At 40.7% G+C, this 26,665-nt stretch overlaps 1 protein-coding gene across 2 annotated transcripts in view; it reads right to left on the reverse strand.

Moving 5' to 3' along the window:
* Positions 1-26,665, reverse strand: part of Nckap5 (NCK associated protein 5) — a 969,537-nt gene that overhangs the window by 864,643 nt on the left and 78,229 nt on the right. The window contains exon 1 of one of the 2 annotated variants that reach the window (XM_046446521.2): positions 5,684-6,223. The exons of the other annotated variant lie outside the window; for it this stretch is intronic. The gene's annotated coding sequence lies outside the window, so the exon portion shown is untranslated. Of the gene's footprint in view, positions 1-5,683; positions 6,224-26,665 lie in introns of those variants that run through there. 2 annotated transcript variants of the gene reach the window in all.

Consider the following 26,665-nt stretch of genomic DNA (forward strand, 5'->3'; position numbering starts at 1 on the left):
AGATGGATAATATGGGAGGAAAAATATTCAGGTGCATATCAAACATACTTAGATATTTTTCTTGTCATTATTCTGTGAAAAACACAGCATAAGGGCTATTCATATAGTAATTATATTTTAACAGGTATTACAAGTAATCTAGAAATTATTTAAAACATATGGGAGGTTAAATGTGAATACTATGCCATTTTATATAAGAAACTTAAGCATCCATGAATTTTAATACCATAATGAGCCCTAAAATCAATCCCCAGTAGATACCAAGGCATGTCTGTATTTATAATCATGACAAAAAATAGGCAATAAATATCCATTTAATCAAAAATGTGATATATTGAAGAATAAGGAAGATGTAGGAAACATTTAATCTACCATAATGGGAAACACATAATAAATAATTTGATATTTTACACAGATAAAGAAACATCTTATTTGGAAATAGTACATTAAAAAGTAGCTAAAAGAGCAGACAATCTTTGAAAAACAGAAATGAAATTTGGGATAAGGAGGGGTGGCTCAAGAGCTATGAAACATAAAAATTTGCAATGTTTATGTATATAAGCACTTCAGCATTATCAGTAATATTCACAAATATGAATATAAATAAATAAACATTTTAGTATTGCTGGGTTTTCTAAATTGTAAGCATGTATTACTTTGATTTTTTGTGTTTTTTAAAAGCCAGTTTATCATTGACAATGGAAGCTTTAGGGTCATATCTTCTGGGCTGGCCTGGCTCAGTTCTGTGTTTCCAGATTCAATTTGCCAAATGAAGCATGTACCCTTTGTGGGGCAGTTTGTCAGACATGCATCTCAACAGTAACACTTGTTCCCACATTTCAGAAATAACAGATCTTCTTTCAACACCGTAATATTTATCTGCCATGTTATTATCCAAGCTTATGCTCCAAAATGGGTTCGGGACTTTCCTCTTGACCTCGGTTCACTGGGTTCCTACAGTGCATCCGAATTCTACTCAAAGAAATCATTAATCTACTCTTTCCAAGAGGAGAGATCTGGTTTCTTGCCCTGAAAATACCAAGATTAATTTATGTAACTACTGGGAAGTACCTTGTGTAATTGGGGCTTCCAAAACGACATGATACACTTCATTAGACAAGTATTTATTGGGGCACTGTAAACGTTGTGGGTAATGTTCTATGTATCCAAGAGATTTATTATTTCATTTGTAAAGGAAGCACAATTGGGAATCCAAAATTCCAGAGGCATTAAACTTTGTAGAATTAAAGAACTGGAGAGAAATGAGGCTGTAAGGATCTTATGCTTAAGCGGTCCAGTGACTTTGCCCAGTGTGTAGCCTAAACCATTCTGGCCATTTAAATCCTCTTTCACAAAATACTACCACATCTTTGGAGAAACTTTTCTAGGGACCAACCAAATGGCCAACCATTATTTCCAATTGTGTCTTTTTATCTAATCCCTCAATTTTACTCTTGACCAAGCCTGCCAACACCCATACCAAGAATGCAAATAATTTTGATGTTCAACTATAAACTTAGGTGAATCTTCAAGGAGATTCATAACTGAGATTTAAAGAGGGGGGGCGGGGAAAGGGCTGGGCCTGGGCTTTAGATACTTCTGAAGAGGAGAACATGTGAATCACCAGTTCAACTGGCTGGCACTCAGAACTGTTAATCTGATTTACCACTCTGCCAGTACAAGCAATCCAGAGGCCCATGTGAGTGTCCACAGCTCCAGTGTGGGTGAGGCTCATGCTAGGGTCAGCCCTGCATCTCCAGAAAGTAGCATGGTGGAAGTTCAGGGTATACGCCGTATGTGCAAACACTGCCGTACCTCTTACCACCTCTTGTGCACATTACTTAACCTCTCTGATCCTCAGTTGTCCTTGCTTGGGTAATAAATATGATGACTATAATGACAGAGCATGTGCAAAGAGCTTAGAAATAAGCCTGGTATACAGGAATCACTCCATATTAATATAAGTAGAAAATAATTCAAATCTGCTCTTAGAGTACCCATCAACAACACAGTCCTTCCTTTTCCTCCTCATTTATTGGGCCCACAACCTCTGTGCCAGGTGCAGGGCTATGCATAAGATTACCAATTTGGCAACTCAACACCCCTACAATCTTGTGACAGAGGCAGAATGCAAAGATATCATTTTTAAGTGGGGTCATACAGTTTAGGCAATCCAACAGAATTCGGTCAGAATCTGATGGGTGTGTTCTCTCCTTCATCCAAGAGAAGGGGGATTAAAAAGAGGGTGGTGTTGTGTAAGACCACAGTCTGCTCTGGAAGTGGGGAAGGCAGATGCTACCTAGAGAGGAGTAGCAGTAAAGATGACTTGAGAGTGGGGAAAGGCTTAGATGTGACATCACAGGAAAGGGGGCAGCCACAGGACCTAGAGTCAAATGGGAATGAAGAAACTTGGTGAGCAGTATTTTTTCATCTACTCTGCAAGTAATTCACTAAAGATAGTAGCTCTCAAGGTGGGTGTCAGGCAGGTGAATCCTCATGACACTCAGAGGCTGAAGAGGGGACCAATGAACACATACTTCCATGGTGCATAAGGACATCTGTCCATGGCACGTAGGGCATGGAAAACTGCCCATAGGAGGGGAAGGGTAAGCACGAGCTGGGAGGACAAACTTGGTATATAGAGAGGGACCACAGTAGTGATACAAGAGTATAAAAGTGGAGAGGTGCTGAAGAGAATATTCGGCTTACAGAAAGCAAGTCCCAGCTGCTAATAAGCCAGTAGTCCTCTCTGAATCATCGGAAGAACTTTTAACTATAAACGCATCTGAATTCCACCTTGGAGATGTTGATTCATTAAGTCTGGGAAGGGAGGCAGGCGTCAGCAAGGTAAATAGTGTCAATGATAGCTAATACTTAGTCATAGAAATGTATGCCTAGCATTGTGTTACGTGTCTTAGCTATGTGGATATATTTCAACCTCCCGACCCTTCCACAAAGCAGGAACTGTTACTATCCAAATTTGAAAGAAGAGAAAGTGAAACAACAACAACAAAAAAATTTAGTGGATTAACTGTGGGATCATAGAGCCAGCAAGTGGAGGAAATCGGGATTAAACCCCAGCAATGCCATTCCAGAGTCAAGTCCTTAATCAATATGCCACAGTTCCTCCCGGACAGAAGATTCTGATGCAAGCAAAACTCCAGCACAGATATTAGTATATGCAGGGAGCACAAAGAAATGAAGCAGGGTAGAGTGGCAGGCATCCCATCAAGTATAGCCCAGTATTTTGTGCTCAGAATTCTGGCATCATAGGCCTTCACCAGAGTGAAGAAAAATTTAAAGCCACTAAGCACAGTTAACAGATAATTTTGTCAACCCAAGTGTGGAAGCCTGAGGTTTTGATGTGGGAAAATGCATGTTTGATTCATTCTTTCATATATTTAGCATCATGCACTAAACAACTTCTTTGTGGACAAAGGAAGTTTCACAACATAGCCTTTGCTTTCAATGGAAGGAGATATTCATGCGGCCCAAGAGTTCCAGGTCCCATTGGCAAAAGCTAGCACAAGATACCATGAGGAGCCAAACAAGTACAAGTGCAAGATCACTTGGATCTGTAGAGTCCACAGAGGCACCCCAAGGTGGGAGTGTGGGGGCAAGGAAGGGTCCAGAGAGAAGAGGAATTCAGGGCCTGAGTGGGGCCTGTGGAATGCTGGAAAGTGGGAGGGGCCATCAAGGAAAAAAAATGAAGAAAAAGCTTCCATTGGAAAGGGAGTCCATAAGTGGAGGAAAACAAGCAAGCTATAGTGTACAAAAAGTTTGAGACTTGGAAGTAAAGCAGAAACAACATTATCAGAGTTGGGAATCACCTTAGCTACCCAACCCGCACTCAATCCAAAATACCTTCTGTACTAATTCAGCTATTACCTTGCTCGCCTCTAGGCCAACTGTAAAATAATCACAGGGTTCCCTTTCATTTGCTAGTGAAAACAACAATGAGGAACAGAGACGTAAAGAAATGTAACCAGAGCCAAAGACAAAACAGGAACATTCAGTCTTTGCCAGACCACCTTCATCTGTACACCTGCACGCAACTCTGCTCCTGCAAGAAGCATACGAAACCTATGTGGATCCTATCTCTTTTTAATCTTTAAGAACTTGAAGAGCAGAATGCATGCTGGAGTGGGCATGGAAGACACAGTTTCTAGTGGGAGCTCTGGTACCCTCTTTACTGGGTGTCTCTGACAAATCACCACCCCAACTCATGACCCAATTTTTCTTTTGTAAAATGATAAACTTCCACTAATAGTTTGCAAACTATGTTAACAGCAAATCCCTTATTTTGTACAAAAAATCTGCAGATAGCAGTAAGCTCTAATATATAAAACACACCCAAGCAGCATGTGCTCTGATGGAAAAATTGGGAGCTGACACCACAAGGACTCCATAGAAAAGAGTTGAATATTTTAGTACCTTCCTACACTGGCTTCTAAGGGAAAGGCAGTCAGGGCTGTCAAGGTGCTCCTGAGCTGATGACAGAGCAGCTGGATTCAGGAGCAAGTCAGCCTCCTGGAATGAGTCATGGGTTTCGCGTGCAGGAGCTAACAGGCTAACAGCCACTTCTTGCCAGCGGGCTGTCAGGTCTAGAGGGCAGGAATCAGTGGTGATTTGCTACTAGCTGCAAGTGGCTGAACTGCAGGCGCTGAGGAGGAAATCCCAGGCAGCTCCAAGGACCCACAGAAAGACAAGTTTACAAGACTCCTATGAAGAACTTCACGCCACAGGAGGAGAGCCAGTGCAGCAAAAAAAGACGGAGTCCCTGTCCAGACTGCTGGTGCAGGGAGCCTGCTTCCTGTTTAAATCCTAGAGAATACTTAGAGAGTTTTAGAGCCCTTGGGGAAAGTGAAAGAAAGGATATAGATCTTGCCCACCAACAAGCTGAGTGTCAAAGTTGACTTTTTCAGTAGTACATTAACTCCAATAGCTAACTCAGAAGGCACATCAGATACTCAAAGTGGGTGGTGGTTGTGGGGGAAATCCATATAGAAGGGGTTTGAATTTCGAAACATTTTTTAATGCATACTAGCACCTGAGAATGAATGAGTTTGAAAGAGGAGGAGAGCAGGGGGGAGAAAGAAAGAAAAGGGGAGAGTCCAAGGAGAGGGCATAGCAGGATGAAGAACAAGACTATGAACGTCAACAAGCACACATTAGAAATCTATAAGCCACACACACATTAAAAAAAAAAAAATCAGAGGAAAAGGGGAATTTTCCTCTCTAGCAACCAGTTAATTAAAATTAGTCTTTATAGCATTCAGTTAAACTGCATAGGTCAACCTAACAGTTTTTTTGTTTGGTCAGTTGGTACTTTACAACACAAAAAGCAAAAACAACAACCAACAACCAAAAAAAAAAAAAAAAAAAGAGAGAAAAAAAAAAAAAAACCCACCAAACTCCACCTCACTGCAGAGGCAAACGAAGATTAGCAATTCATCCATCTGCATCGTGGTGCCTGCCCTGAGTCTATATGTCCTCTCCACCTAACCCCAGTCAACTTTAGCGCACTATAATTACTTGGGAGAAATGCATACTTGTGGCTGCCGAGAGAGAGAGCCTGCAGAAAAGCGTAAACATCATCATCTCACTTTAAAAGGAAAGCAAGCTGTATAAACAAGAAAAAACTGTTACAAGAGTTAAAAAAAAAAAATCCCAACAGTCTTACTTGTAGTTAGCTCCTCAGTGAACACAAATCACACAGTCCTGGAGACAGACAGAGGAACTGCAACGACTCAACCCCTCTCTGCTGCTAAAAATCTCCTCCCGCGGTTATGCTCTGTTTACGTTTCAAGCATTCAAAGACCGCGGCTAAGAGACTCCTCGGTTTTCCTGAATATCCACGGCATCAGCGAGGTCCTGCCGCGAATCACGGGCGAGTTTGCGGAGACTTGCTCCCTGGGCTGCGGCTCCGTAGTTGCTCCGAGCTTGTAAATACAAGCTCCGTGGACAAAGTCCCAAATGACATCACTGGCAGCTGCTTATTGTTGAGTCTTTATTAACTGACTGTCAAAAAGAAAGGAGGGGGTGGGGAGCAAGAGTATCTTTTTCTGCAGCAAAATCGGTCTCTTGGAGTGGGTTCCAGTTATACACGCGTAAATAATCCCATTGATTCACATTTTTTGAGAGCTTGGCTTCTTTGAGGTGCGAAAAAAGCCAGAGAATCGCCTCTACCGATGCAGGCTGGATAAACTGCAGACGTGGAGGAAAGTTTCAAGTGTGCCAGGGCGGCACTCTCAGGTTGTTTACCCACCTGCTTCGAGTCAGTTTCAGAGTTTGATGATTCATAAATATATATTATTAGTTGTGTCTTACATTGCATAATAACTTTTTACTGAGATCTATATACCGGGCCAACTTTTTTCATGTAAATGGGTTGCTTTGGGTTGCAACTCTTTTTTTTTTTTTTTGAGACCCTTTAAAGTTTCTCAACTTAGGGAGAAGGAAGGGCGCTCTGAAATCATAAGGAAAATTTTGTGTGTATTTGCAAACGTGATAATACGACCCATCCTCCACCCAGGGAAGAAGGCTGGAAGGTTTCTTTCAGTTCTCAAATGTTTAATAATTTTTGTACCACCCCCATCACTCAAAATAAATAAATAAATAAATAAATAAGAATAGATAAGAATTTCTGCCAAGTACCACAGATAATTTCAAACAATATTATGAACCTCACTCACTTTCAACTATCAAAATAAAAGTGGGCACTTTTCCCTATTTTCCACTCTCTCATCAGATCTCTTTTTCTGTCAGCTGGTTCTTAAGAGTTTTTATAGTTGTCTCCCCACCCACCCCAGCCCCCACCTAGAGACATTCCACTCATCCAGCACTGAGTCCCTCCTATGAAGCTTGGACACCCCAGCCACTGTTTTCCTTCCTTCCTCTGGGATGCTATAATGATGCTTACTATTTATATTTATTTGCTGCTTTTTATACACTGACTTGTATTTTTAGTTTGTTTTTTAGCCATCTGTGTTCTGTCTCCCCAACTCAGTTTGAAAAGTCTCTGAGAGCAGCCAGTGTGCTGAAAGTGTTGTTTATTTGTTTATACCCAGATCCCCTGCCATAGCGAATGCTAAACAGAAATGCAGAGCAGGAAGGCACTGAGGGTGGAGACAAGAACAAGGTTAGTAGATCTCACTCCCTGGCATCTCACTACCTACCTACAGTGGGTGCTCACTCTGTGTCTGAAAATTATTTTCTCAAAGAATAGCAATTGATTATTGATTTGGCAGGATCTCAAAACCCCAGAATATGCCACTTTCATGTAGGAATCAAAGACAGCATATATTTTATAAATTACCAATTGATCTGAAATGAACATAATGTTATTGAAGTAAATTAGAGATATCTAAATATTTAACACATGCAAATTCTTAGGCCCAGCAATTTCACTTTTCCATAGTGACCTCACAAGTATGAAGAACACTAGGATATATATATATATATATATACACACACACACACACACACAAGAATGTTCTTTACAGGATTATTTGTCATCCAATAAGAATAACTTAAATGTTAATTGATATGAGAAAAGGTAAATCAAGGTAACTGAATATGCTAACAAGGACAGAGTTAGATGGTTGCTTACTGAATGAATAATCCAAATTCCAATATTGTACGTGGTATATGATGAGAAGAATCACACAAATTATAAATGTTGATTATTTTGGGGGATGTGAAGTGGGAGGAATCACCTCTTTTATATACTTCTGTGTGGTTTGATGTTTCTTTTCAATGATCACATTCCATTTTTGTTATCAAAAATAATTTTAATAATGAGACAGTTTTTCAGAATACATCTCAAGGGGAAACCTAACTATTCTTTTACCAAATGTCTGATATTAGTGTTTGCTTGATGAAGCTCTATTAGTTGAATGGATGCTGGGGAGTTCTTCCTCGGAGGCATCAGAGTGTAGAAAGGGACTATGATAGAAAAGAGGGGGAACCAGGTACTTAGTTTTCATTCCTGATCCAAAGACTGACACTGGCTTCCCATCACATTTAAGAACTAATTTGAAAACCTCTTATACGCTTTCCACCTTAAGAATGATTAAGGTTAAGTGCTGAGAACATAAAGTGCTGACCTTTCCCTGTGCAACTGCAGTTTGACAAATGGAGCTTTAAGGGAGACAAGTATGAATCGCTTTGGTTCAGTTCACTGGTCCCCAGCAAGCATTGCAGACAAGTCAGAAAACCTGTAGAGGTGCAGGTTTGGCCAGCTCCTTGTTCTGGCTAGTCTAACAGGAAGGGATCCTCTAGGGGGAGGCTGGAAAAGTGTAAGCTACAGTGAGTCTTCAGAGCTATATTCAGAAGAGACCTAGGGCTTTTCAGTGGCCTGCAGTGATGGCACAAGACCCACGCCTATGTACCCTCCACACTGCCTGAGGGCCTCCGTAGTAAAACTCCAGGGCATAAGTTACAGATTAGACACTATGTTTTTCTTTTAGGGGGAAAAATGTCCAAGAAAAAGAATGACTGAAAGTTTCCACCAAGGTAAGATATGTTTTCCAAAGGACTATTTCCATTGCACACTGGAGTCCTACCTCACGGTGAGATGATACCTTATGTCTATAATGGTTTCAAAAAAGGAATATGTGCCCATATTTTCTACATGGGTCTTGTTGTTGGTCGTGGTGTTAGTTTACCTATGATAGGACCCAGAGGCCGGGTTCTCTTTAACTGTACATTTGGAGCCCAGAGGGTCATATATTTCTAAGCAAGAGTTAAATATAAGTGCTGTACATACTTGACTTATAACTTAGTGTAAAAATAAAGAGAGGGCAGTTGAGGGTGAGTGGGAACAGGTCTATCCTCCTCACAGCCCCTCTGCTAGGTGATCAACTAATAGGGCTGCTGAAATCACTACCACTTTCCAAGATGCTTGGCTCACCCTCCCAGTCCATCCTCATGTGAGGTCTTCTCATTCCTTATCAATCAAGGACTGTTGGGAGTGAGATCACAGGCAGATTTATGGACCTTTTCATTTTTTAAAAGGTAAGAAAGTTATGCTGTATTCTTCAGATAAAATGTTTTCACTCTTAAATTGTGAAGATTTCTAAAGTTAAAGACAGTAATCAGATCTGCACAGTGTGAAAAATAACCAAAGGACCCCAAGAGCTGCTCCCTCCTGATCATCTTGTATCACAAAGGACCTACCAAGACCATCCTGTCAGGTTCAGTTTCTCCCTCCAGTGTCTGGATCTCCTCATCCTCTGCTCTCATTTCCACAAACAACCTAACAGTGAGTGTATTTCTATGTGTCGATTTCTGTAAGTGCATCATCTAATGTACCCTTAACATAACTCAGTGAGATGCATACCATGTCATCAATCTCCTTTCACAGCCCAGGCAACTGAGCCTCACAGAGATACATTGTTTTTTTTTTTTTTTTTTTTTAATTTGAATCGGATCATGTATATAGCCAGTAGTAGATCCAACCTTCAACTCAGGCTGCCTCACTCTCCAATGTCCTGTGGAGCCCTAGATTTCTCTGATGACGAGAAACATTGAAAACATTGAATATTAACAAATTGGAAGTTGAAGCTTGGGGCCATTAAGAAAATAACCAGTTCTGATTCCTATGTACAAATATATGGCAGTGGGCATTCAACAGAGCTTCAGATTTCAACTCCAAACAAGTGTGACTTCTGCCCCTTTACATAACCCAGTCTCTGTACGTAGCTCTTCCAAATGGAGAAGCGCTGTAGGTCTCAAGGAGAAGTGCAAGGAGTGTGGAGAATCAAACTCACAGGGTTTAGTCCCCGAACATCCTGGTGAAGCAAATTCTCCATGCTCTTTGGGATAGGCAAGATCCAATTGTGGGAAGGAGAAAATATTGGAAAGCAGGCATTTAGATGTGTTCACTTCCTGCTTCCCTTTACACTATGAGCCTTCAGTGAAGAGAGGTCTTCTGTACCAATGTAGAGGTCCTCTGTACCAATTAGCTCTTCTGCTAGAGCTAATGGTCCTACCAGGACTTCAGATACAGTCAGCCATGTAAGAGTCAATGTGATCACAAGTAGGAAGAAGCAGAGGAGATTTTACAAGCACCCCAATATGTGCCAAGCATCCACAAGTTAACATGACTTTGAGAGAGTGATTCTAGGGGGCTTGAGAATCTGCATGTTTAGAATGTGATCCACATTGTGGTCATGCAGGTGGAAGCACTGTTTATAAAAAGAGAAGTTAAAACATGACTTCCTTGTCTATAATCAGATATTGATTTTAAAAAAAATCATATTGTTTTGTTCAGGGTCCCTAGGAAAGAGCACTGTGATCAATTAGAAAATTCCTGGAATACATGACTGACAACAGACCTTATCTGACATGGAGTTGGTGCACAAAGTACAACTTAGAAAAACAAAACAAATGCCACGTTGATGGACCCAAACACAGAGTGGACCAAAGACATTTATAGGCTCGAGTGGCTGCAGATGTTACACTATCCCACATACATCAATCAAACAAAATAAGACCAAACCATAAAGTAAGTGTAAGGAGTTCCAGCAAAGTTCAGATTACTCCCATAATGACTGCTTTGATGCATTTCATGACATATCAAATGTCAAGCTTTCTAGAAAACACTTTTTTCCCTCACTGGAGAAATGAGGGCTGATTTCTGGACCCTCAATACATGTGTCATCTGTTGACACTACTGGGCCACCACTGACCTTTGGAGAGGGGGCTGATATGGCAGAGGTATGCTGAAAGTGAAGGGGGTCTGGCAAGATGTGAAACTCAACCAACTTTGAGAATCTGCCTGGAACCTGAAGATTCTTCCAAATGAGAAGTGTAATCCCCCCATCCTTTTGCGTTTTCAACCAACGGGCTCTGGGCCCAGCCCAGGAGGTACAGCAAGGGTTAATGTTCCTGCAACACTGATGAAAGGCTCTATGTAAGTATAAAGTATCACCATGAGGTTGGAGGATTTTATTTCAGCCTCCTCATTGTGTTGTTGACAGTGCGTACTGTGAGTTTGACATTTTTAACTACTTTGCTTGCCCCATATAAAGAGGGCTGGGAAAGAGAAGGTGGGAAAAGGGAAGGGGGCCCCTAATCATCCCCTGACATTGATTTTACACAAATCCAATGCACAGCATTAGAGTCCAGTTTGCAAGCTGGGCGTCCAACAATCCTACTTCAAGGATTTATGTTAATTCATTAAACTACAAGACACAAGCTATATTCCTTTTAACCTGAGAAAAGAGCCCTCCTGAAACCAGAGCCTGAGGGAGGCCTCCAGGGATGTGGCTGTGTGTAAATTGAGAAAGCAACTAATTTTGTGGCCCATGATTGTCGAAATGAAAAGAACCTGAGTTCGATTTTCACCAGATACCGAAAGGCCATTAAAATCAGTGATAACACTAAGGGAAGGAAGAGGATGGGGACAGTCACTGACCTTTCCCTGGGAGAGACTGGCTTATTGTGTGATTAATGCCTTCAATACAACCCGCCCTGAATGGCATTGACAGTCAGTTTCCCCCACAGTTCTCAAAACTGTGACTCTGGGGCCTCACAGTCCCTGCCCCCACCAGCTTATAATAGCCCCTGACAACCGCCTGAAATGGGAAGAGGGACCCCCAGCCAATGACATACTAAGATGCCCCAGGGAGGAGGCAGGGACACTCTGCCTTTTCCTGAAATCCCCGGGAGACAGACTTCCCTGTCTGCGGTTGCCCCAAATAACCAGCAAAGTCCTGGGCTGTCTCAGGGCCACTCAGCCAGCCCCTGGGTTCCTCCTTTGTGCTGACAAAGCTTCTCAAGTTAAAAAGACAAAAGTGGGGGTGGTGGTAGCCAAGCAGGTCAGAGGTCTCTTGAGGGGTGGGCTGGAGGAGGGGTGTGCCTTTCCTTCTTTTCTTTTTTATTCCTTTTTATTGAAAGAGAATTCGCGCATGCACACACATACCCACAAACAATGTGAGTTCTCTTCTCTGACTGCCTGATACTTTCATCTCCAGAAACACCTCACTTTCATGGAAAATATTTTAAAAGGGCTCTTCAGAAAAGGCATGCTTACAGATCAGAGGGTGAGCAGCACAGTCCTCTTCACAGCCTGTTCTCTGTCAAATGGCACTAAAAGTCAACAAAAATGGCAGAAGTAGGTGGAGGGATCAGAGAAAGGACTGGCAGCTCAGGTGCAAGGAGCACCTGTCCAAGCCCAAGGCTGATGTGCAATAGACAGGGAAAGGCTGAGCTGCCCAGTGTGGGCTTCTCCAAGTCCAGGGCGGAGACTGCTGTCTCACTTTATCCTTCTCTTTTTCTTTTCCTTCTTCAACCATTTCTCTCCTAAGCCATTTGTCGAATGCAGATTTTCATACTTGCCTGCTCTCCAAGATGCAATCAGCATCACTTAATAACAGTGAAAAATGCATGGGGAGTTCAGAGGAAATAATATATTACTGTGAAACAAATGTCATGAGAATTTGAGAGCTATACCAATCCATTAATCTTTGAAATCATTATTTTTCCGTTTATTATTGAACTTGCCTATTCATTTAGTGAGTCATTCACTGAACATTATATGGAACTTTTCATAGGGAGAAACTACTATGCTCTAGGCTCTGCCTATTTCAAAATGTGAGCAGCTATGATTCCTCATAAAACATTCTACAAGTATTTTACTCAGTGGCAGATGCACTGAAAACACATTGAAGTATTTATACCACTGCATTGATCAAAGTAAAGTCAAAATACAGAGGCCACTAGTCTGTGGGTGAGAAGTAGTAGCTGAGATTCCATCTTATTATGAACCAAAATGCTATTAAAGCAACCTGAAAATAAAGTGAAACTAATAGAACATGGTAAAACCAACCTCTTCAATACAAAATCTGTGGGAACCCAGTTCATCAGTGGAAACATAATTGTTTGCTGAGCTTGAATTTTGATTGACATAGAGTCAGAAAGTCCAAAGGGCACAGAGTTAGTGAATTATATGGCCTTACTTGTAACACATTCCATATTTTGAAAGCAGAGTGAGAAGAATCTCTCTCTTTTAATCTTGGAGAATAAATCAGTTTCCACTGAACCTTTTGGGTCTTGGACTTGAAGTGGTTAAAGCCAACTCTAGATATGCACTCCTAAGAGCACCCCCAAAATCAGACTTTCATATCCACATCAAGTTATGCCCAGTCCTTGGGAGACACTCATTCACTCTAGGAGGGAAGAGTGGCTATATGCCCAGGTTCAAGGTTGGAGAATTGATAGAGTTTTTGCTAACTTTAGTTCCAGAGGCAGTTAGTTAATACCTTCATCGTCCCTCTAGAGAGAAAGAAGGAAGGAAGGAAAAGATGCTTCAGAACTGGTCAGGTGAGAGTGAGGTAGAGAGAAGGCTTCCCGGGTTGCTCTATAATAAGGGTAGGCATAAGAGCACCCCAGTCTGAACTGTAGACATTGCTCAGGGCCTGATCCTGACACTGTGTTTGGATATATATGATGGCATTCAGTTCTTGTTTGCTCCCTTGATTTATTCATTACTTTACCATTCTGTCCCTGCAAAGAGTTTGTTCCAAATAATTTTCTCTTTTAATTCATTGCCCTCATATTCAATTTCCTTTTGATCTATATTTATTAGCTGCCAAGTACACGTGAAACACTGCAGGAGCCATCAATAATGTCTCTGTTCCCTGTCACTCTTAACTAGATGGAAAAACATCTCCTCATAGTTTCCAAACACTCTGCTCATCCATTATTTCATGGCTTCAGTTGTGACACCAAGAACTGCCTTGGAAAAGGCTTTGTGGGAACCTACCTTGGATAATCCAGAATGCCTGCTCAAAGTCAAGTGTCCTGAGAAAGAATTTAGCCTGAGTAAATAGAGAGGGTTGGTCAGCCTAAGCCCACCATGGTTTCTATTAGCAACTTTCCCAAATGTAAAAAAAAAAAAAATGGGGAGAAAAAAGAACAAAAAGAAAAATTGAATGAAAACAGTGGGCTTGTATGCAAACAACCTGATACCCCCCAAATTGCCTCCAACGGTCCCACCATGTAAAGATTCTGCTTTGAGTGCCTTTGTTTCCTGTTGAAATTTCTCCACTTCCTCAAGTAACAAACTTCTGCTCTATTCTTTAGTCCTCATCTGCCTTGTCGTCCTTCCTTCAGCATTATCTCTAATCCTTGGGACAACCAACATTTTTTCTCATACCCTTCCCTATTTAAAGCATTTGGCCAAATTGTGAGGACTTCACAAGTAATGCTATACTAAGTCCCTCTGGGAGGGCTCTGTTTTTTAGCCTGGAGGACATGGATATGTACCCACTCAGATCTCTCTTCAGGAAGCAGAAAACCTACAATTAATCAACTCCCTTGAGATTTGCCTTGCCCAAGGGGCATTCAGGAAGAATAAAGTGGCTACATCCACTTGGTAATCCATGTACGATTACAAAGGCCAGGAAATTCTGGATTGGCTTGGGTCATACTGCACCCCACAGAGGCCAAGGAGGCAGGACCTGCATCTCAGTTCACCTCTCCCTATGTCTAGTGACAATGTTATGGCTTAGATATGAGGTGTCAAAAGCCCATTTCTGAGACAATAGAAGAATTCTCAAAGGTGAAATGGATTAGATCATGAGAGCTGTAACCTAATTAGTAGATTAATTCACTGATCTGGATGAACTGGATGGTAACTGTAGGCAGGTAGTTGTGGCTGGAGAAAATAGGTCACTGGGGATATACCTTTGGGGTTTATATTTTTCCTTGGTGAACAGAGTTGCTCTCACTGTGCTTCCTAACTGCCATATCCTGAGCTGAACTTCCTCTTCCATGCTGTTCTGCCATGATGTTCTGCCTCACCCCAGATCCAGAACCATGTAGTCAGCAATCATTGACTCATTGACTGAAACTCTAAAACCATGAGCCAAAATAAACTTTTCCTTCTGTACATTGTTCTTTACAGGTCCTTTGGTCATGTTGACAAAAAGAAAAAAAAAAAAAAAGCTGACTAAAACAGACAAATTCTTCCCCTCCCTTCCATTACTGTCTATTCTTAATCGATATCTGTACCCAGTCAATACACAAGCTCTTTATCAGCTTCTGTTTCTAGAGAACAGAAGGGATGTCAGGATCTCAAATCTTGAGAATTTTAACCACAAAAGAGGTAACTATGGCTTCTCCAGAGTGCTCAGCAATATCTGCTTTCTTAGATGACTAGGACACTGAATCAAGATCAGAAACGAACATCTGGAGAGCCACAGGACATGTGGTATAGCAGCAACCCAACAGATAATCGGAAAGAGAAACACAACGCAGAGCAGAAAGAGAGTTTAAACAATTAAGCAAGATACCTTAAGTCAAATTATAACAGCCATACCTCTGTAAATTAATTTAACATTTATGTAGCACTTAGGATGTGACAAACATATTTTACAGCCCTTTAAATATCTTAACTCAGGGAATCTTCACCATAATCATTTAAGTTAGGTCTTTTCATCACTCTTGATTTACCGTGAGGACTTGGAGGCACCTGGAGGTTGAGGATGATGTATCATAACAGAGCCCTGGATTGGGCTGGACTCTGGCCCAGCCTTGATGCTTCCTTCCTTCAGAGAAGGCCAGTTCAGGATTGGCAGCATAGGTGGGCATGCAAAGGCAGCTAAGTGGGCATCCCTAACCAGTATGGATCCAAATGCATAAATACAGACAGCTCTTGACAGTAATAGGAAATAAAATTGCATCAGTGGAAGGGAAACAAGTGATAAAATTCATGCCCTCATCCAACTTGTGGCAACAAACATGGCTGTCCATCATCAATAGTGTGCATAAATATTTTAAAGATATTTCTTTATCCCAAGATAAGAAAATCCTCTGTGTTAAACTGATGTATCTAGACTCAATTTCAAACCCCTATGTAAATATCCCTGTGGGTATCGCGTTTGTACATTTCTCTCCCCATTACGTATTCAATCTGCAAACATAATTCCTTAAATTCACAGCAAATAGGATAGATTAAAAAAAAAAAGAACAAAACCCTGAGTATTTTTGGCTTCCTGATATGTCAACACAAAAAATAGAGATGAAATTGGTTGTTCCCCCGCCCCCGCTTTTACCCAACTGTGGGCTTCAGAGAAGCCAAACAAAGCAATGAACCCATTTGAAAGCACATCCATCCAAAGGTTCAAGGCCATCCATGGGGTCATTCAGTAAGCCACCTCTCCCAGCTTCCCCTGGGAATGATTTGCTCACTTATGAGTTACTGCTAAGCTGGGATATCTCTGGTTGCTCTTGCTTCTTGGAGATGAATTAAACCCCATTCTAGCTCATGCATCTCAGTTGGAGAAAATAGGAAAAAATGAAGATAAATAATTCTTTTTAGAAATCCTACATTGCAAATTATTCATGCACCACGTCTTTGGTCAAGGAGAATTTAAATTCCTATACCTCTGTTTCTCTGAGCTCTGCATGTTATTCAAATAGGTGTGGAAATTGAACTCCAGTTCAGAGGCACAGGAGGGAAAACAGCTATTTTCTCTTTCACCATGGGGTGCTAAGAAGAAATGAACAGCTTTAATAACCTGGGGTGCAGCTGCCTCTACCTAGCCAACATAATGCAGTTATGATATACCATAAATCATAGGTATCCATTGCAGGCAGCCTCTTGAAGGCTCAGGGAAACCTCTTATTCACTCAGAACAAATCAGCATGATTTATTCCAAGGACAGAGTAAGCATTTCCTCATACATGTTATTCACTTCTGGGCACCTTAGAACACCAGTGCAGAGGTCCTTCTAGGTAAAGGAATATTTGTGAATGGACTTTATTTTTTCCTGTGGTGCATCCTCCCCTGTCAAAGATAGCTGGTTATTGCTTTCTAAGATCATGTCTTATACATACATGCAAACACACACCTTGCCCAGAATGTGTAATTAGTAAAAAGTTTTTATATCCCCAATTCCCTCTCCTTTCTCCCCTCCTCTCTCTCAGAGTTTTGGAAAGAAATTCTTTCAAACTCAATAGCCATATGCAATTGGTTATTAAAAAGCTCTAATGAAATCCTGTTTCTTCCCTTTAATCCAACTGTCTTCCTCTTGCCCATCCTTCCAGTATGATTTAAGTAAAGAAGAACTTAATAATATCTACTATAGAACTTAATTATATCTACCTTAGTCCCTAGCACTCACTTGTATTCAGAACTGTTTCTGAAGAAATGACCTCATCACAAATTAATCTTCCATTGCTCCTAAAATAAACCCGTATTGAATGACGACATTTGGTTCCAACTCTTTAATATGAGTTTTAAAAAGAAATTTTTTTAAAAGTAAACTCGGGAAGGAAATGTCTCAGATACACTTGGGTCCCTGGTGATTAACATCAAAATGCTTTACACTACTAAGACATGGCTAGAGATGTTTATCTAATTGGATGCCAGCACCTCTTCCTCTCTCTGTTTCCTGTTTGAAGAATTGTTCTTATGGAGAGTGACCCCATTTACCCCTAAACATGGGCCAGCTGAGGCCCCACTATTCACTGGGTGGGATCTCATTGTTTTTCCCTAGACCCAGGTATCTGGACTGGGTCCTTGGGAATGCATCTGGCCTGGGTCCTTGGCAAGCCAGTGGTGACAGGTTCCTCCAACAACGATAGTGGCAGGGCCAGGCTTCCAGATGATTAAATAATCCTGCTTTCTGACCTGCTCATATGTTTGGATTGGAGCCATTTCTCTGGAACGGGGCTAAACCAAACATGATGTCTGCTCACTGGCTGCAGGATGGTGTCTGTGGACTGAGGTCCCCTGTGAAATTGTGAAATGTCCCCTTTTCTTTCTCAGGCCACTGAAAAACCTGGAGTTATCATAGTCATGCCCCTGGGAAAGATAAGAACTTTGATATATCTAAAACAGGGCTAAAATTTTGCTTTCCTTGTGAATTATTGTTAAATTTCATAGCTCTGTTTTGAAAAGCAGGGGCTGTTTCTAATACTGGTTAGAAAATCTTTCTTCCTTACGATATTGGGCATGTCAATGCAATGCACATTTGACTACATATGTGCGCCAGGTGAAGATATGGATCAGGCAGAGAGGTATGCTCAGTGTATTTACATTTTCCAAAGACATGACACCATGTCCTGTAGAAATAATTAAAAGACGGCTTTCTGGGGAAGCTTAATGTTGCTGATATGCAAATATCACAAAACACAAATTCAGAGCAGGCAGGAGTTTAACACAGTAATGGTAAAATTGCTACAACATCCTATAGATGAGTGGTTTTTAAAGTATGGTCAGGACCCCCAGCATCAGAATCACCTAGGAGCCTATTAGAAATGCTGATGTTCAGGCCTAAGACCTGACCTACTCAATTGGGAACTCTGTGGGGGGACTGACAATGGTTCCAACCCCACCAGCAGGTTCTGATGCATGCTAAATTTTAATAACTACTGCTTTTGCTCGATTTAGGACTTGATACGATCTAATTAGGGGAGCAAGAGGGTAGCTCTGGAGAATTTAGCATGCATGCTCTGAATAATCACTCCATCATAATATACATAATATTCAGTAAGATCTAATCCATGCTGCTACTATTCTCTCCTAAAAGGTGCTTTTACCAGCTGTTTAATTCCCTGCTCCCACACAATTTTAACACTCTCTCCAACACACAGTAGTAATTAGCTAGTGACTTGTTGTAGCATGTAGAACTCTGCAGATATTCAGATGTACCAAGTCACCATTAAGTTCTATTCTCACTGCCCTCCCCATTTTAAGAGAAGACAAAATAAAGGTTGCCAATTGGTATTTTAAATAAACCAATTTCAGGTTTATATTTTGTTATAGTGAACAGCATATTTCCATTCTCTTGTTAGAGTCAACCTGATATGGTCTAAAATGTGACTTTCTCAAAGCCTCACTCACCTTGAACAGGTAAAAGGTTGGGAAAAGAATATAATGTTTTTTGTTCAAGTTGCCTATAGCCAACTAATAAAAATTTTCACAGATAAAATCAACTAACAGAACTTGTCATGACACCCACTGATTTCGAGGCTATATTGGCATGGGCATCTGTTTTCAATGCTTACAGAAATTGTAAGTTGTACAACTTTCTGAAAAGCAATTTGGCATATCGTTTGGCTTAGTGATTACACTTGTTGGAATTGACCAAAAGGAAATAGTCCAGAGATGGTAAAGCTAATTAATACATAAACAAGTTCTCTGCAGTGGTATTTGTAAAAATGGGGAAAAAAATCTCCCTTTCAAATAAAACAGGTGGTTAAATAGTTCTTCCGTAAGATGAAATAATAATACAACCTTTTATAAGCAGATTTTGGAGCACAAGTTATTAAATAGCAGTCAAAAGATAAAATCTAGTGAAAATAGCGGGATATAAATTTCATAATATCAAGATATCAATTTTTAAAAATTGTGAGTTAATACACATGTACTCTCAATACACACATACATGTGCACAGAAAGAAATATACATAAACACAATAGAAACTAATGGTACTTTGGTAATGGCTAAATGTGGGTAAATGGGTATTTTCCATTTAAGGATAGTTTTCATAAATTTTTCTGTAATGTTATATATAATATTATAACAGGAGGAAAAATTTTATAAGAGATATCATCACCATATACCCAAGATAGTTCAAATAATTAGAAGTTTCACCTATATACAGACAGAAAAATGAGCTCAATTTATTGCTAAAAAATCTGCTAACTTTTCAAATTTTCTCTTATGAAAGCACTGACATTAGCTGTATGGGAGATACAGTCAAGATTTGGCTTCCCTCCTTGATATTCATTTCTGACACTGAAGGAAAAAGTGTCTCCAGAGGCAGAGCTTAACCCACTTCCCCACCAACATGCAGGGTACCAATTCAGGGAACATGTTCTGATACCTGAAAGAGGCTTCCTTCTACTTGCTAATACTCTTTAAAAATGAGGACAGAAAACAGGAAGGTGTAGGTCAAAGGATATAAACTTACAGATGAAATCTACAAATCTAATGTACAACATGGGGATGACAGCTAACAACATTGTGTCATATTCAGAATTTTGAGTGAGAGAATAGATTTTTAGGTGCTCTTCCACAAAGAAAGAGAATGACAATGTGAAGTGAAGAATATGTAAATTTTTCTCAGCTGTAGAAACCATTTCACTATGTGTATCAAAACATCACACTGTACAACTTAATATACACCATACAAATAAAATAAAATAAAAATGAGTGTAAAATGTTTGTTGTTTAAAATCAATTTAGGATACATGATTAACACAGTTTTTAAATATGAGACATGATATTAAATACAAACTATGTCCTAGGACACATTTTATTTAGTATTTATTACAACAAACCTAAGAAAATCTACTATCCCCATTTTATAGATGAGGGAATGGAGGTCCATATGCACACCTAGATCATCCAAAGTCAATGAATACAGACCAGGGCCAAGCTTGTCTGGACCATAGCTGTGCCTTGCAGTCTCTTGTCCCCTACTTCGGTTAGTTTAAGTGGGATGACATACCTCGGTAGAGTAGAAAATACAGGCTAGGTCTTCTTACTTATTACTTACTGTTTTGCAATAAGCACCATTTAAAAAGCATTTTGTCATAGATCATAGTAGATCACTTCCATTTAGGCTTACTCAAAGTATTTTTAAAAGCTAACTATTGTAAAACCACAATTGCTGAATGCATAGTATGCATAGGGTATGTACTGGTCATTCTCCGAGTTATTACATTTAATAGTTTTCATTACAACATTCCTATGTATTATAAACACTATTTCACCCTATTTTACAAATGAGGAATCTGAAACTTAGGGGTTAATTATCTGCCCTGTTGATTAATTATCAAAGTCAGAATTCAACTCATCTATTGAACTACAAAGTCTATATACCCGCTTTCTTCATTCTGAAATATTTCTAGAGAAAAAGATTCCCCCATCTCCTTCCATTTCTTACTCTGGCATCAATTTTTTGTGTTTTGGCAGAAATAATATCTTGGCAGGGTGCTCATCATTAAAAAAGAAAAAGTGAGAACAAGCAATACTGGCCCTTGTTAGAGCCTGGGGTTGAGTTTGTGCAGATATTAGAGATAATGGGCAGATCTGGCATTTCTTCCTCAACATCTTTAGCATAATGTTCATTAAGAGCTGGGTCTTTCAATAGTAAAAGTTCACTCCCTTACAATTAACTCAGACCCTTAGTAGGGCCTTATTGAAAACTTAGCCATTAATGACCAATCGAAGCCAAGTATTCTCTAGGTATATAAATGCTGGGCCTTCAGAACTGTCCAGCAACCTGACAACACAAGTGCCTTGTGACTGACAGGCCAACAATGCCCTCACTGAGTCCTCAGTCACTTCCTTTCCTTCTACCAATTCCTAGCCAGTTCTTGAACCCTTCTGTTTTTGACCTCAGGATCTGTCTCCTTTCACTCATTCACCCTTCAGACCTAGCGCTTGATACTAGCGCTTACCATCATCATCTTGGCTGCCTCTCAGTTACTTTTACTCATTCTTGGGGTGCATATTATTGTGTCAACTTCAGAATAAGAGATGCCATATTATTCCTCAAGGATAATGCCCCAGATTGGTTCTCCTCCAATAAATCGGAGTCAGATATTTTCACTGAGATGTGAACCACCGGGAGAAGAATGCTAGCTAAACTATGCACGTTTGCCTTCTCTTAATTTTCAGGGGGTGACATGAGCAGATAGTGGCTACATTAATTTAAGAAACCTGGGGTAAACATAGTTGGTTGATCCCATTTTATAAAAGTAATGACTGGAAAGTGCATGACCAGCAAAAGGATTCAGATCCACAGTTTTTGAACATGAACTGGGCAAAATAAAAGATTTGTGGAGCCAGTTCACAATCCCTGAATTGGACAATCAATATTTTTGGCCTCCCTTAATAGAACTTCTAGAAAAACTTGAATTCAAGAAAAGGAAAGAGACTCACCGGGTCCCTAACCCAGCAGGTTACCATCAGTGTCTCTAAAGCTCTCTCTCCTTTTCCCATCATGAAGCAACAAGATGGCACCATTTTCACTACAATGTTTTTAAGAACAAATAGTGAGTAAGAGCAGGAGCTCAGGAGCCAGGTTGCCTGGGTTGGCATCCTGGTTCCACTACTTACTAGCTAGGCAACTGTGGGTAAGTTACTTAATCATGCCTCAGATCTGTAAAACGAAAAGCCTAATGGTACCCACTATCTCATAGCATTGCAGCAAATTACTCAGAACAATGTCTGGCTCATGATATAATAAAGGCTGTGTGTCAGTGAACAATCATCTTGTGATCAACTGAAGAGCCTCGAGCGAGCCTGGATCTGAGAAGATGACCTGATTTCAGCACACCTAGGTTGGCAGGGACTGGAAAAAATGTAGAACCAATTCCATCTTTCTGGGAAAAAGACTGATGTGGATGACAGCAGAGTGGCTAAGTTTTGTGCACAGTCTCTTTCCGAACAGGATCAGGAAATACCACAGGTTGGCAGAAAACATCCAGATAGTTTGAAACTGGGTTTATCCTAGGCTAAAGTATGGACAATGAAGGCAAAGAGTTTGCCTTGATCAACTTTCCAGCAGCAAGAAAGATGAGGTTTACCTGGCGCCTCCCTTTCCTGTACCTTCCCTGATGTCATTGTAATTTTAAAACCAGCAGCATCCAGGCCGTAACTCTCTCTCCTCAGAGCACTCATGCTAGAAAATTGCCTTTTCTTTCCTGACTCTAACCAAACACCAACTTTTTACAAAGGAAGCTGTCCAAATTAATTAATTCACAGGACAATGCCCATGACTGATCACCTCATTTGTGTTTTAACCTTTCTCCTGTTGCAGACTTGCAGTACCTCTACATGGTGTTTTTAAACTACGGTTCATAACCCATTAGCAATTTAATGAGCGCAGACCTGCATTTTATTAATATAATAAATAAAACAGAAAAAAAGAATAAGCAAAAGGAATAAAAAGAATGGTTGCCTTGTGGTAAGAATATGTGTATGTATACATGCATACACAAAATCATGCATATGATGTGTTGTAGTGTAAAATGTATAATAATATACAACTGCATACATATTATATAAGGTAAAATGCCATTGTCAAAAGAGTTTAAGAGACACTGCTCTAATGGAAAGTCTCATGGTCTGACATGCCTAAGTTCTGGCCTAAGGGGACTCGTGGGTCCCTTCTCATTTTTCCCTCATTCCCATTGCTCCTTTCCTTCTTTCTGTTGTTACTCCTTTTATCCCTTCCTCCCTCTCTCTTCCCATTCATCAAAAGTTTACTGAGAGTCTAGAGGAGAGATAGGAACATTCTAGGCACTCAAGGTGTAGAATTGAATGAAACCCATAAATTCCCCACTATCACGAAACTTACATTCTAGAAGGAGAAAGTAGCCAATAGCTACATGAATGAAAATATGCATAACACATAGTTGTGGGAAAAAGTAGGAGTGTCATGGATGGAAGCTGTGTTAAAGAGAAAATGTCTCTGTAACAGAGAAGCATTTAAGTAGATTCAAAAGACTTAAGGAAGTAAACTATGAGAATACATAGGGACCAATGTCCCAAGTAAAAGGACCAGTGGAGCAAAAGCTCTGAGATGGTCATCTACCTGGTGTTGGGCAAACGTAGAAGCTAGCATGATGGTGGTGGAGGAAATGAGGGAAGAATGGGGTAGGGAATATGACAGATAGGGCCATTGGTAGAGATCATGCAGTCATTGTGGACAAGGTAATGACTTTGGCTTGCACTTGAAGTGAGATGTGGACCTCCTCGTAGGTTTCTAGCAGAAGATTGACAAGCTTCCTCTGACATGTCTAAAGGAATGCTAGGGAGAGAGGAACTAAAGAGAGGTAAAAGAGATTCCAGAACAAGATAGGACTTTCTAAAATATTGATTGATTGATCGGCTGTAATCTAGGAACTGACATGATAGGTGGCTCTAGCCTGCATGTTAGGAGTAGAGGATTAGGGATGCGCTCAGATTTAGTACATATTGTGAATGTAGATTTGACATGCTGGTGAAACAAATGTGAATGTGAAAGAAATTAATAGATAGGAATAAATCTAAGGAATTTTCTGAGAAACCAGAAAGATGGAACTACCTTTCCTGAGTGTGGGGGGAACCTGCAGGAGCAACAGGTTTCAGGGAGTAATTGAGTCCTTTCCTTTGTGAATATACTAAGTTTGGGATGACTATTAAGCATCTAATTGGCGATGCCTAGAAGACCACTGGATACACAGCCCTGGGATACAGGAGAGAGAGACCCAGGATGGAGTAGGATTTGGGAGTCGTCAGTATATGACTAGTACTTAGAGTCTTGTGGCTGGATGAGATCACCAAGGAAGTGCACATAAATAAAGAAGAAAAGATATTCAGACAGTGAGGTAATGTTCAGGCACATTATAATCTCTTCATGCCCACCAGATGGCCAAAGCCCCTTTATATGTATAGGGAGCCATCCAGAAATATCTGGACTACTGCATCAAAAAGCCTGCCATTCTTCCATTCAATAAATATTTATTGAATGCTACGGGTGCTGCTACGGGTGCCAGGCCTTTCCAGCCTCAAAAAGAGGGGGGGAATGATGCATTGAATGAAGAAACTCACTAATGTTTAAAAAACTCAAAAGGATGCTATTTCCACAGGTAAAAGGAATGTGGCCCGAAGTCTCTTTCTGCTGCCTCAAAGTGACTGAGCAAGTGAGCAGTGGATAGCTAAGGAGAACATCAATGGGGCTGGACTCAAGTCCTTTCGCCTGTAAGAGACACACTGTAGAATCCTCTTTCCTGCCTTCCTCCCCCCTGTTTTTTTATTAATTGCCCCACTCAACCCAACTCCAACCTCACTCACCTCCCCAAACTCCACAATCTTTTTCCAAGGGGTGTCTGCCTGACTGGACTTGCCTTGTGGGACCATCTTCCTACATCTCTATTCTGAGCATCCTACTTTCAAGACTTCCAGTAAAAAGTGGTGAGGTTGGCTGTGGGAGGGGAGACCTGAGAAAATGAGCCTAACAATCATGGCAAACCACAAAAACCAGCATAAGACAATAAAAAACTCTCAAAGGAGGAGTGTTATGGTTTGGATGTGAGGTGTCCAACAAAAGCTCACGTGCAAGAAGGTTCAGAGAAGAAATGATTGAGTTGTGTCAGCCTTAACCCAATCAGTGAATTAATCCTTGATGGAATTAACTGATGGTAAAAGAAAGCCATTAGGGTGTGGCTAGAGGAGGTGGGGCATTGAGGGCATGGTTTGGGGTATATATTTGTATCTGGTGAGTGGAGTTTCTGCTTCCTAATCATCATGTGAACTGCTTCCCTCTACCGCACTCTTCTGCCATGATGTACTGCCTAATTCTCAAGTCCCAAGGAATGGAGCAGGCTATCCATAGACTGAGACCTCTGAAACCATGAGCCCTCAAATAAACTCTTCCCCCCTAAAATTGTTCTAGCAGATCTTTTAATGCAGCAGCGAAAAAGCTGACTAAAATAAGAAGTGACAAGTGAATTCTCAGTTTAACGAGTTGCCATGTATCTTTAAATACTATTTCCTAGGATATTTTCATTGCTCACAGGTGCTCCTTGAAGGTGATCTCCACTAAACATTTCTTCTTTCTTTTGCCATGCTATTCAGCTCACTAAAGCAGATGACACTTCTGTTGTAACAAGGAGTTTTCTTGATACTTTCTCATCTTTCTGAAAGTTTGTTCTCAATGTATATGTAATGGTGTGACTGATGGGTATATGGGGTTGTATGTGAGAACATCTGTGTGTTGTATATTGTGAGCCTGGGTGAGTGGCTCCTGCTGTGTGTCTGTGTCACTCCTGTGCTAGAGCCCAGATTGCAGAGAAACTGTAACAAAGCCAAGAACCACTGATGAGGAACTTCCTACCACCCTTGGAAGATTAAGTGGGGTTGCCTGTCAGGTGGAGCAGTCAATCATTGATTTGGATTCTAGTACTCAACATTAAACTAAGAGACCAAATAAACAGACTGAGCTGAAGTCGGAGCCTCATAAAGCGCTTGAATTGCTGAGATTTCCTTTCTGGGGAGGTGGTGTGTTTGCCAACTGAGGTTTCATGAAGTCACATGTCTCAGCAAACAGCTGCCCCTTTCTGCTTCCAGGGAAGCGGTTGCTGTCTCTTGCCCTTTCCACATGGATAATTTCAGCATCTCCCAGTGCACTGGGAACAGGCCCATGTGTTTCCAGAAGGTGGGAGAGCACTAAGGGTCTAGGCAGTTGTCAGGAGGGAACAGATAGTATAAAAGTCCTGGTTCTTAGTGAACAGCTCAGAGAAAATTTTAGCAATTGACTGTCACTCTGGGCATCTGGCAACATGATGCTCAAGTGGACAGCACTTGAGCTACACTAAAAAAGAAAAAGGACTAAACCACAGTGAATGGTCACCATCATGTGCATCCAGAAGACACTAATGTTAAAACAAACAAACAAACAAACAAACAAACAAAAAACCTAAGTAAATAGCAGAAAGAACAGTAGAGGAAAGGGACCAGGGGGTTGGAGGAAGGGAAGGGCAGGGGAAATACTGGGAACTGAAGCAGAATAAATTATATTCCATGCTTTTATAATGATGTCATAGTATAGTCTGTTGTCATGCATAACTAAAAGAACCAACAAAAAGCAATAAAGAAAAAGGAAGGTAAGAACACCTGGTTGTCACTTTAGAATGTGCAGAGAAATGTTT

This window comes from Marmota monax, unplaced genomic scaffold (genome assembly GCF_021218885.2).
Source record: "Marmota monax isolate L192 unplaced genomic scaffold, Marmota_monax_Labrador192_F-V1.1 WCK01_AAM20220418_F8-fsc00154, whole genome shotgun sequence".
In the NCBI taxonomy this organism is placed as follows: Eukaryota; Metazoa; Chordata; class Mammalia; order Rodentia; family Sciuridae; genus Marmota; species Marmota monax.